Source organism: Oryzias latipes, chromosome 1 (genome assembly GCF_002234675.1).
Source record: "Oryzias latipes chromosome 1, ASM223467v1".
In the NCBI taxonomy this organism is placed as follows: domain Eukaryota; kingdom Metazoa; phylum Chordata; class Actinopteri; order Beloniformes; family Adrianichthyidae; genus Oryzias; species Oryzias latipes.
The window spans coordinates 15,542,174-15,555,241 of record NC_019859.2 but is presented as its reverse complement, the minus strand read 5'-3'; the positions used below and the strand labels follow the sequence as shown (position 1 = coordinate 15,555,241).

Here is a 13,068-nt window from a genome sequence, read left to right as displayed (position 1 = left end):
TGCCTGCTCTCGTCGAAATAGGGTTAAACACAGTTTTTTTCTGCCTAATTATTTTTCATGTGACTGGTTTACGTTGTTTTACTCTTAGTTATTTCATCCTTATTTATTTATTTATTTATTTATTTATTTATTTATTTATTTTTGCACCATAAGTAAGGAGAGGGGAGAGGATGAAGAGATGGGTGCGATGTTCCACGTCTGCCTACTCTCTACTAAGAGAGTTAAATGTGTGCTGTTGCAGGTAAGTGAAAAATAATGGCTGATAGTCTCCATGTAGAATTTCTCATGTCCGTCTGTGTTACACCGCAGACACGGGATACGCCTCTCCCAGTGAAGTGCCGCCCTGGCCTGGCACTGTCAGAAACCGCCACTGGCATCGGCGAAGGATTCCACTTCTGACACCAATGCTACAACCTAGCTGGTACGTCACTATAGTATAGCCAAGATGCTAATGCTCAAACGACCTTCCTGTTTGTTAATAGCGTAATGTGTCAAATTAGCTAACACTGGCGAACGAGTTGTTCCATGTAAACCTCACCCTTCTGTCTTTGGATATCATAAAAACTCTGCCTTTGTTTACATATTATACAGGTAAGACTATGAAATAGTATTAGAATATATGTATATCACTGTAATTTCGATGGTAAATCTAGATTAATTTTGTAAAGATGGGTCACTTCATGATGGTGACCAATCACATGCTGTGAAGTCGAGCCCTGCGCGGGACTATTTTCTTCATCCCGCCCGCCGAATTTCTGACCAATCCCGTAATGTATTCGTTACACTCCCGCCCCGCAGGAAAAATGAAACACGTATTTGTGTTGATACTGTAGTGGCCGCAAAGAAGCTCCTCAGACGGGCGGTGGTCAAACAGCTTTTATTAACCTTGTACGTCAGAACGGTTACAGCACGAACAAAATGGCGCAGCCTGCTCTTACATTCTTTTTTTTCTTTAAAACTTTATTGAAGATATACAGGATACAAAAGCAAGTCAGTTTTTAAGTACATAGATTAAAAAAGAGTAACAAAATGTGCCAGGGGAACATAAAGAACAAAGGAGGAAAAAAAGATTATAAACAAGAGCAGTAAAAGCAGAAGTTGCTATTCTATACATTTAAAAAATTCCAGGGTGTCAAAGATTCTTATAGCTCTGAGGTTGGAAGAAAAATTTTATTGTTCTGATAGATTGGCTTATCTCAATCATAAAAAGTTTGAATAAGGTTTTTTTTTTTTCCAGAAAATTTGCATTCAGGAATATGGAATTTGGCTAGTATTAATAAAAGGTTAATTAAATAGTATTCCCTTATTAGTGAATTATTAACATTATAAAAAAACAAATAATATATTCTTGTATACCAAATCAAATTTTTTATAAATTTTACATTGAACAAAAGAGGTAAAGTCTTTCCAAAAAGTTCCTCTTTGGGGGCATTTCCAGAAAAGATTTATGTATAATTGTTTCAGTATCTAATTTACAGAAGGAGCAGTTTTTATCAATGTCTATGTGTAGTGAGGATTTGGCTGGGTAGCATCTGTGAAGAAGTTTAAAGCAAACATCCTGGGATTTATTTGAAATAAAATATTTAGAGGATAAAGTCCAAACTTTCTTCCATTCAATATCTGGGGCAAATTTTCCCCAATAGTGGGTTACATAGGGAACAACTGCAATATCTCTCTGAAACAGTGATCTTGTTTTTTTATAGACGTTCTCGTAGTAAAGCAGGTCTTGCCAATATTGGTTTCAAATAAAGAGACTGAACGTGAGGGTAAAGGGTGTACAAGACCTTTAAATAACATTATCAGTGATGAAAGTCTTCCGGGAATTCCCGGAAATCCGGGTTTTTGAGCAAACCGAACGTACTTTCCGGGAAATAAAGACCTGATCTCTACGGACAAATCGCTTTCCGGATTAGAAAATGGTCTGAAATCAGCTAATTTTAGCTTTATTTTCTATATTTCTCCGCAGATCGCTTCCTCTATGGTCGTGGCCATCTTTCGTCTTCCCGGCCTAATTGACCAACATACGGGACGTTTTAGTTGCTTTCGGATGCGTCGACGGGTCTGATTGGCTCTGTCTGCACCACGTGGTCAGCGTGACTTGCTTCCCTAGAGACCAAAACTGGCGGACCCACGCTAAACTTTCACAAACACATCTGAAGAGTTTGCGATCAAATTTGTGTTCAAATAATGGCAGGCATCGTCATTATTGAGCGTGGTCACGACCTCAGTTGTGAGAAGACGATAAAAAACAAATTGAAGTGGTCTTGGCTGGAAAAAAAAAAAAAAAGATTTTTAAGGTAGTGTAGGTCAAATACTTTTTTGTGTAAAATAATCTCAAAACCACATTTTGAAATAATTTCAATTTTAGTTTTGAGTTTCAGTTTTTATTTTGAATACATTTCTCTATCTAATTTATTTGTATTTCCTAATTACCATGATTTAGTTCAGTATAGTTAACATTAATTATAAGTATTTGATGGTTTGGACCCGCACTCCCTTAAAAAATAATGTTTACAATGTTTAGTTTAGTTTGTATGTTTGTTTTGATATTTCCCAGATTACTTAGTATTGGTGTTAAAGAATTGATGTATTATGTTATAGAATTATAGTTTAAAGCAGATCCCATATTTTGATGTAATTATAGTTTGAGAAAACAGTGCAAGTGGATGTTGTACATCAGTCATTTCTAAAGCAGAAATAATGTATAAATAACTGAGGTATTTTCATAGAATATCATAGTTACTGGTGTTCTTTTTGCCATTTGGGGCTTTGATGTTACTATATTTTAGCAATTGTATGTTTTGCAGCTTTAAGGAAAAGCGTAGATTGTAGGATTGTGTTACTTTGAGCAATTTTCCAAATTCTTTTTTAGGACCAGCAAGTCCTTAATGGAGAGTCAAACTAGGGGTTTGAATGACAAATCATGATGCTCCAATTAGTCTTAGTTTCTTGATAAAGAAGTGAATAACTAGCTGCCAGAATGCACCAGAATGCATCTAAGACCACGTATTTTTCCAAAATTTCGCTCTGTGCCCGCCATATCGCTCAAAGAAAAGTTCAGGGATTTTTTCCTTGCCTGACTTTCATCACTGATTATAATACCTTCAGGAATAGCATCCATGACTACTGCAAATTCTTTGGGGGTAACTGGAATATTATAAGTGGTTAAAAATTGATTGTATGACATTAAACACCCTTCTGAGTTAAAAAGTTGATTTACATAGAGTATATTATTTTGAAACCAGTAGGGGAAGAATAAAGATTTATTTTTGTATAAAATATTAGTTTTATTCCAGATATGAAAGTTGTGAGGAGAAAATGAATGTTTATAGATTAGGGACCAGGCCAGAAGCATTTGTTTGGGAAAATTTGCAAATTTAATGGGCAACTTTTGAATGTTATAGTTAGATTGGAGAAGAAAAGGGAGTCCACCGAGTTTAGCAAATAAATAGTTTGGAATAAAATTCCATAAGGAATCTGGGTTGCTAAGAAATTTCTTAATCCAATTGATCTTAAAAGTGTAATTTAAGGTGGTGAAATCTAAGACATTAAGTCCTCCTGTGTCTATTGTGTTCAAAAGCACGTTATCTTTAATGTAGTAATGAGTTTTATTTTTCCAAATAAATTTGTAGAGCATTTTATCCACGGTTTTAAGAATGGATGTGTTGACATTGAGAGCAAGTGCTGGATATGTCAATCTGGAGATTCCTTCAGCTTTGGACAGTAAAGTTCTTCCTCTTAAAGTGATGTCCCTCTGAAGCCAGCGGTTAAATCTCTTAAAGCGCGCTGAACCACCTGGTACAGATGCAGGTCAAAGTCACTTGAATTTATGGAGGAAAAAAACATTAATGGTTCAACAGAGATGAAAATCTATGAATTATTTTTTTCCTGATGGAAAAATACTTTTTAGCTTCAGCCTTTTCCAGTTTTTGCTGTTTTGCGCCTCAGTGGGGCATCAGCATGCAGATCTGGGGCCTCATTTATAAACGTTGCGTACGCACAAAAGAAGGCGTACGCCACTCTCTACGCAATAATTGAGATTTATAAAAAGCAAACTTGACGGGAAAATGTGCGGTCCTTCACGCAAACTCTGACCCAGGCGTACGCACAAAAACGGGTGAAAGGAGAAACGGCGACACCGTCGGCAGATGGAAGAAACACGTGAAAGTGAAAATGACAATACTGCCTCTCAGAAATAACATGAAGACTTCACAAAGCAAGTCTTACAATTAACAGCCTACACGAACACGTTTGATCGATCAGCAGTGAAACAAATAAAAATATCAAACGAAAATTACAACAGAAATTCAAATGAACACTTATTTGCAAAAAGAAAAGTGAAACATGTTCTGCAATATTGGCATGTTGTGCAATTCATCCTCATAAATAATATAAATAATATAGTTAACAGAACGAAATAATGTACACAACTGATATTCCCGTCAATGTGTCCGTCTGGTGGAGCAGATATAGGTGCAATTAGACAGACAGATGGATAGATAGAGAGAGATGCATTAATTCTCCACTGGGGAAAGTTGTTTTCATAGTAAAATATTTCTTCATAAGCTACAGAATTATGGTATTCATGCATATGCCTTTAGTTTGTTTTATTTTTCATAAAACAATGTATGGCGTATGTCTCAACCATTCAGAAAGCAACAAGAAATTACATTTGCGCTGATCAATTTCCCATTTCCACGTCGATTATTCCCGACATCTGTAGCTTGTCAGATGTAATTAAATGGATGGAAATAAAATGCCCCATCACAATGCGTAATGACGCACAATGGCTGATCTTGAGCTCTTAGAAGATGTGGCAAATGGAAGAATTCGGAGTGAACGCATCTTTAGACAGCAAGGAGACTTGTTGGCAAACGAGGACGAGTGGCTTATGAGCCGGTTCCGACTTCCTCTTCAGGCTTTTGGGGGTGTGTCACCCCGTGCATCTGGCGCGTCGGTGTCCCCCTGCGCCTCAGTCACCACTCCACTTAAAAGGGATTCCCCAATTATTGCCGCCAGTCTCTCATCAGGAGGGGTCAGCTCCGGTGCCCCCCCCCCCCCCCACCCCACCCCCGTGTACAGCGCTAGACGTTTTTTTGCTTTGACTTTGATGTCCGACCTTTTCTTTTTTATTTCGGCCACGGTCCAAGGTTGTGAGGCTGCAGCATTTTCGGCGTCTGCCGCTGTCTGCACTCACGTGCCTTTTTGGCATTAATAATGCCCACACTGTGCCCTCCAAACAACATTATTCTCCTCTTTTCCACCTCGCCAACGATAACTTCTACTTCACATTGAGTGAAGTTACGTTGTTTTGATTTTCTCTCCGTGTTTGGCATGGTTTCGCAATCAATGAATATTCATTTGTGGGCGTTTCACGGACTATTTATGGGCAACTATGGGCGTGTGATGAGGCCGCAAAAGCTGCGCAGCATTTAGAATTGGTTGTGATTTATTAAGGGAAAGATGCGTAGGATGTGCGTGCGCACGGTTTTATAACTCCGAATATTTCTGTGCGTACGCACGTCCTATGTTTCATCCGTACGCCACTTCTGACGCAAATCCTACGCAAAGTTTTATAAATGAGGCCCCAGAACACCATGCGTTTCCTTATCCCGCTCAGTGTTGCCAGATAGAGTCACAGCTCTTTCATCCTTGTGCTGCGCTTGCACTAGAGCGCCCCGACTGTCGTGTCAACCTACGATGACCCTATTTTGCGCTCTTTGTAGAACAGACTGAGGAGTGCGGGAAAAACAACTCTCAGCTGCAGATGAGGTGAACAGGTAGAGAGGAAAAGCAGGTAAAAAGACGGGGGAGGGGCTTTGGCTTCAAACTCTGTCAGAGAGATGGAAACATGGGCGCCCGCTCCCACCCGCAGCACAATTCAAACTGCCATCTCCCGCGAGATTTGCGTTGGGTCCTGTGGGACCCAGCGGGACCCAATCCCACTGCAGCCCTCTACTGTGAAGCCTCTACTGTGAAGTAACCTTTTCGTTTTGTTTTCGATGTGGTCATCGTAGGTAGACATAGCCTCTCGGTTTTCACCGTCTATACCATCCTGCTCACCCTATGGCCGCTACAAAATCGACTTAGAAACCACCGTGTTAGCAGGTTATTTACATTTACGGCAGTCCGTGAACCTATCACTCAACCCTCAACTAAACAGACACATTCGGTCGCTAAAGATGCATTTTCTATCAACAGTGGTTTTTATATTGAAACAAATGATGATTACACACACATAATAATAATAATAAATCTCCACTCTTGGTCAAACCTAATAATGAAATCATAATTTGTGGAATAAAGATGTCACTGTCCGATCCTCTCATTGATTTATTCATATTTCTGTTTTATTTTGACAGGACTCTCCCAGACTTTGGATGGAGTCAGCGTCCAAATGGCGGATGTAACATGGATTAAAACGGTAACAAATGCAGTGACTTTCACATACATACTTTCACTTACAGCACAGAAAAACACGCTGCACTTTCTTACCTTGGTTTTAGGTCAGTGGTTAATGTTTAAATCCACGTTACATCAGCCGTTTTTTTTTCTATTAAAGCCTCTAACATATGCAGGGGTGGCGAACAAGTTTTGACACAAAAAGCTGAAATTTCTAACTGTGATAGTCAAAGAGCCACACCACACACTGAGCTGCCAGACATACACACACAAACAAACAGTGAAAGCCATATTATTTCCCATAACGCACTCCTCAACTTCACAATACAATAGTACTGAAAGGCACAGTTTCAGTTATCAGTCTTTTTTTCCTGTATTTAACGTTAACACATACCGGTAAAACGTGCACGCTGGTGTGTGTTTGAAAGAGGCAGTGAGCGTGGCCTCAATTACAAAAGGGGTTTATACATAGACATACCTTTGGTTTGTCTGAAGATTAACAACCCCTGTTGTTAAAGTAAAATATGTCCAACACAAGAGGCCCTCAGTTCTCATCTGTCTGCCTAGCTGTTGGACAGGACAAGTTAAAAAATAAAAAAAAGAGGCAGCGAGCGCAAATCTGAGTTGGTTTTGATTTATTTTGAATTTTTTCAGTCATCAATCAGCATCCAAAAAATCTATCAAAGTCCTCATCTTCTGTATCTGAAATGAACAGCTGGCCATAGTTTCCCCACCCCTGGGTTAAGGGGTTCTCTTAGGGAAGTCAGGGCATGATTGGTGGGGTTGGACCTCCTGCCCCTCGGGGGTGGCACCGGGCCCCCTTTTTTGCTGACTATCCCTCTGCGCTGGCGCAACTCTGGCCTCTGTCTGTGTCTGGCTTGTCGCCTCCTGACACCCTGGTCGCCCTGGGGGAGTCTTCTTCCCCCGGTTGTGCCCATCCTCCTGCTCCTTCCCACTCCCACCCTGTGAGGGATCGAGCGGCCAAAGAGGACAACAGAAGTTTATCAAAAAATTAAAGTTTTCATTTTTCTCAAATGTAAAAGGATTAACAAACTGGGCCCTTAAAAGAGCTCAACAGAAACATAATTAACTCGGGCAACAAACTTAACTTTAACTTGAACTTAAGCGACTGAGCAGACCAAGTAACAGAATCATACTGACCTAACCAAAGAGACAACAGGGAACATATATAGTGGCTGATCAGACCACCTGGGAAACATGGGGGGGAACTAACATTTAACATAGACTACACAGACATTTAACAAAGACTATAAAGACAAGACTAAACACAAAACTTTGTCTCTTAGTGGAAAAGAAAAATCATCAAAAGTGGAACAAAATGAATAATGACCAACAGAAGCAAAGCAAATAAACATTAAATAAGTCCATTGGTTTCTCACCTTGGAGTAGGGTTGGGCGATGTCCCCTAAATTGGCCGTTGACGATGTTTGCTGTCAACCATCGGGATGGACGATGACATCGTCGGGGGGGGGGGGGGGGGTATTTTTGCATTTTTCGTTCTTATATAACTGCTATTCGTTATTTTGCTTTTTTCATTTTATTTCCCAACTAATGGTTAATCCGCGATGATCCAGTATAAACTGAGGGAAGTGACTTTAACAGAAAAAGTAACAAGCAAGATAGAAAAGAAGTGGTCCGCTCCCGCACTTAACTGGCGGAGTGGACCGGCGGAGTGCGGATTTACAGCTCTGTGTTTGATGGGGGGATGGGGGGGGGGGTACATGAGCGGTATGTGTGGGAGATTTTAGACTGCGATCCGTCCCGCAGCTCTAGGGGGACGAGCTATCAAACTCAGAACCGGGTCTAAAAGTGTGTCTGAGCACAGCTCAGATCGTCAGCAGACACACAGAGGTTTAAGCATCAAAGCAGAAATGTCGCTCAGTCCTTAGAAAACATTCAAACAATCACGTGGATTTGGGTTTCCAGTCGTGTCCCGACTAAATAAAGGCTGATGTTATCACAGCATGCAGCGCCACCCAAAGCTAATGTTGTTAGCCCGTGTTAGCATACTGCTAATCCTGGCTACGTTCAGAAAAAGCACTGACCATACGGATTAAAATTCAAATGATGAGCGAACAGGTGTTTCATAATAACCGTAACATTATTAAAAGCAAGTTTAGAAGATCATCTCGTATTTTACCGAGCTGACATGTCAATGTATATAGCCGCTCGGCGCTGTTATCGTTTTGTATTGAATTGTTATATTCAATAAAGTTTGGAAAAAAAGCCGCTCGGCGGAAGTTGTATCCTCTTCCGGTTTTCAAACTGCGCATGTGCGAATACTGCGCATGTGCGAATGATTTATTCCGACCGAAATTGTGACCTTAGTGAACGTTTTTACATTCTGAAAACATTTTTCTGGGCCCATCTACACGGTTGGATTCTAATCCGACCATTGATCCCATCAGGATATTTTCTACATGTAACCGCGGCTTATGGTGTCGACGCGCAACGTGGCGGGGGCGTGGCATCACGATGGTGGTCTCTCCATCGGGATGTCAGTCACCCATCACGATGGACGATGATATCGTCCATCGGCCCAACCCTACCTTGGAGGCTTCTGTACATGGCACCTGCCCAATTGTCTGACTGGAGTATTTAAAGGCTGTGAAGATTTGAGCTCCTCCTTTGCCAGTCCTCACAGCACAGCTGCAGGAGCAGAACCTCAGCCACATCTGTAGGGACCAGTAGCACCCTCAGCACTGACAACTCAAAAATAGGTGACATTAATTAAACAAACCAGAATAAGTAAACTAAACAAATGTATGTGTATTTGCTACAAATAAATACTGAAACCAGAATAAATGTGCATTTTAACTCAAAGAAATGTGTGCATTTATTTAAGAATAAAAATCTGAAATAATAATTAAAAAGTGTGCAATGGGGAGGTTACCGCCATTTAGTTTGTGGGTGTGGCAGGGTATGCTGCCATCACACACAAACCAGCGTTGCACATAGGGCTCCGGGAACTGGATGGGTGGGACATGCTGGTGGGGCTCGCTGGGGGCGTCTCTCTCTGGGGTCGCGTCGGCGCCCGCCCTCTATTCAACTTTTACTCGCATATTAGAAACCTTGTATCATTTAAGGGCCTTGTTGGGATGGTCTGGTGGAGGGGGGCACAGCGATACATCTGTGCTCATCTTTCACTGGTCCGCCTCACAATTTTAACTTCCACTTTAGACACACACACTGCATGTTAGCAGCACACACGCCGGGTTCTCCTATGCCTCCCGGGGGCTCCCTCTGCACCTGCCTGGGTGGGTGGGTGGTTAGGCCGGGGGTGCTCATGGCCCGGGGGTCTCTTCCCCCCTCTCCTGGTCGGGCTGGGTAGGATCTGGTTCCCATTGTGAACACACGGTTAACTTCGGCAGCATGTCTGTATCTCCATCCCCACGTACACACTGCCACACTGCTCCCTGTCTGCTTCATCCCTGTTCCTAACCCATAGTGTATTGATGGACAGATACCCCCCCCCCATCTTAGTGTCAGAATTTCACCTTTGGATGTAATATTTGTCATCTCAGCAGATCTGGTATAATTGTTACACAGTTTAGAATAACTTGTTCAAATCAGCGCTTGTGTCCCCCAATTTCTCCACCTCTCTCTCTTTTATTCTCTTCTACCCCCCCCCCCCCCCCACATTCTTCCCCTCTCCCTCCCCACACACACTAAATATAACAAATAAACAATAATACAATAAAAAGAGGTTTATAACCTCTTTTTGTGCTAGTAAAACCTGTCCAACATAAAAGGCCTTCAGCTCTAATCTGTTTGCTCAGTTGTTGGACAGAACAAGTTAAAAAGGAATAAAAAAATTGAACTGCCCTATGGTTGTGAAAGTACTGTATGTAGGGGGGGTTAGCTCAAGAGTTAAACCCCCCCGCTCTCTCGCCGGATTTGACCAGCAAATTGCAGCCAATCAGATCAACCAGAAAGGTCACTGCCCCCAAGTGACAAACACACCCCGAACACTGCGCGCAAACCCAACGTGGCGCAGGATCGCCATTCGGTTAAGACTGCAACAGTGCACTTTTAAAATGCGGGGTCGCTCGGTTAGAATTGCGTCTGCGCGGTTGTATGGTTGTAAGGTTCTTCACTCAGTTCCTGAATACGCCCGCACAGTTGTCTTTACGCCCTTTCACTTTAAGCCCTTTCACGCCCGTTTCAGAGATGAAACGCCATGTAAGACTGTCCCAATAATTCTGAACATGAGCCTCACAGACTAGTAGCTGACTTAGAAGTTTTTTAGTAGTAGTGATGAGAAGAGATGTGTGTAAGCTTTTTCTAGAGTAAATCATGACTTCAGTTTATAGGGATTCATTTCCTTTTTTTATTTTTCTAGGGAAAGGATCTCAAAAGTGCAGCTCTCTGGTCTTGCAGGAGAGGTGCCCCTGCGGCTGCTCAGGGACACGGTAAAGGACGAAAGTGAAGGATTCCTCCACCACAGACTTGGAACCAGCGAACCACTTCAGGCCATCAGGATCTACTTCTGTAAAACAAATTTGAATTTATTACAAAACAAAACTTACAACAATGTTAAAATGTAAACTTTACAACTGATAAGACAAAAACATTCATTCTAAGGAGGAAAAGTCTGCAGATTCCTCCACCAGATAATTTGGAACCAGCGAACCAGTACAGAGGGCCATCAGGATCTACTTCTGTAAAAAAAAAGAGAATATTTTGAGTTCTGATGGAACCCAGAACCAGTCCAGTATGTAGACGCTACTCACTTTGGCCCTCTGGGGGAGGGGGAGCTTGAAATCTTTGAAGATCTCGTCCTCTGAGTACTCCCTGTCTGTAAAATACACCCTCCGGATCCATCTGATGAAGACGACAACCTAAGATCAATCAATCTGCAGACAAACATCCCCTCGCTGGCTTCACGTCCACAAATCTGGATCCGCAGTGTCTCGATGTAGCTGGATCCGAAGGATGTATTAGTTATGTTTTGCAAGTCGAAAACCAGACGCCTCCACCCGTCTCCCTGGAAAGGCAGGTTTGCCCTGAAGTGGTCCACCTTCTTCTCTTTATGGATGGTGGACCACTTCAGCCACCAACGCACATTTCTGTTGTCCGAAATCTGATGTGGAGTCAATTGTAGACTAAGAAATTGCAATGAATGAAGGCAATTACGGCGTTCAGCGACACAAAACCAGTCTGAAACCTTACTTGGACCTCAAAACTAAACATTTCCGTTGTTTTAAGAATCAAGACCAGGAATGGGGATTTGATCCCCGGGATCTTTGTGGGGTCTGTGGGACACGTGATGTATGTGGTGCTGCAGGAAGGCGGAGTTTGGAAGCACATAAGTGAAGCAACAACACGTTTATCTATTCAGCGTCTCTACTTTGTACTGCAGCAGAGGAGGAACTGAGAAAACTCACGAAACGGTGTCAGACTCGATGTTTAGAGCGAGTCCTTTAATGTCCTCCTCCAAAACCCTGTCAATCTTTCCATTAGTCACCTAACAACACACAATGAATGAAAGGCAAGCTAATGTTTGCAGGACGCCACCATGAATCTGTGCCCACATTAAAAATGTCACAGAACACGAACTTTTATGAAGACTGAACCTTTTACAGTGATGAAAGTCTTCCGGGTATTCCCGGAAATTCGGGTTTTTCAGCAAAGCGATCGTACCTTCCAGGAAATAAAGACCTGATCTCTACAGACAAATCGCTTTCCGGATGAAAAAATTGTCAATCGGCGAATTTTTGCTTTATTTTTGATATTTCTCCGTCTCTGTCTTCCTCTTTCCGGCCTAATTGACCAATCCCGGGACGTTTTAGTTGCTTTCGGATGCGTCGACTGCTCTGATTGGCTGTCTGTACCACGTGGTCAGCGTGACAGATTCCCTAGAGACCAAAAATGGTGGACCCACGCTAAACTTTCACAAACAAATCTGAAGAGTTTGTGATCAAATTTGTGTTAAAATAATGGCGGGCATCGTTATTATTGAGCGTGGTCATGACATCAGTCTAGAGAAGACGATAAACAAATTTAAGTGGTCTTGGCTGGAAGAAAACGACAAATATGGTTATTTCTTTTCATCGTACATTTGCAAGACAAATGTTGGATGTGGGTACAATTTGTGTTGTTCAGAATTTCACTCTCATACAATTAGTCACGGTGGAATTTATGCAGAGATTAAAACATGCCAACTGTCTTATACATTGTTTGAAATTGACATTTATGTCAAATCTGTGAATGGTTTGTATGTACCGTTTTGTAGTATTTAAATCAGTTAAATCTGGTCTGGGATCTTTTTTTTTTATTTCTTTGATCAGTGCCCCATTGACCAGGAGAACCCCCCCCTTGTAGATTTTCTTGGTCAGACTGCAGAATAACCGACCACATTGATCAAAACTCACTGCAGTCGGACTCAAAGATGCAGATGAAAATGAAATATACTAGTAGTGCATTTTATTCAATAAATGTATTTACTTCTTACAGGTCATGCTTGGTGTACTTTGTATAGAAAGATAGTTAGATAGTTTAAAGCAGATCCCATATTTTGATGTAATTATGGTTTGAGAAAACAGTGCAAGTGGATGTTGTACATCTGTCATTTCTTAAGCAGAAATCATGTACAAATAAATGAGGTACTTTCATAGAATATCATAGTTACTGGTGTTCTTTTTG

The 13,068-nt window shown here is 41.5% G+C and overlaps 1 long non-coding RNA gene across 2 annotated transcripts; it reads left to right on the top strand.

Annotated features, from left to right (window-relative positions):
* Window positions 1-12: 12 nt before the first annotated feature.
* Window positions 13-11,485, top strand: LOC105354211. 2 transcript variants are annotated; one of them, XR_002873631.1, is made up of 4 exons: window positions 13-241; window positions 310-421; window positions 6,363-6,424; window positions 10,804-11,485. It is a non-coding gene; the product is annotated as an uncharacterized LOC105354211 (long non-coding RNA). The 2 variants fall into 2 exon arrangements; XR_002873629.1 differs by having other exon boundaries at window positions 10,766-11,485.
* Window positions 11,486-13,068: the final 1,583 nt, after the last annotated feature.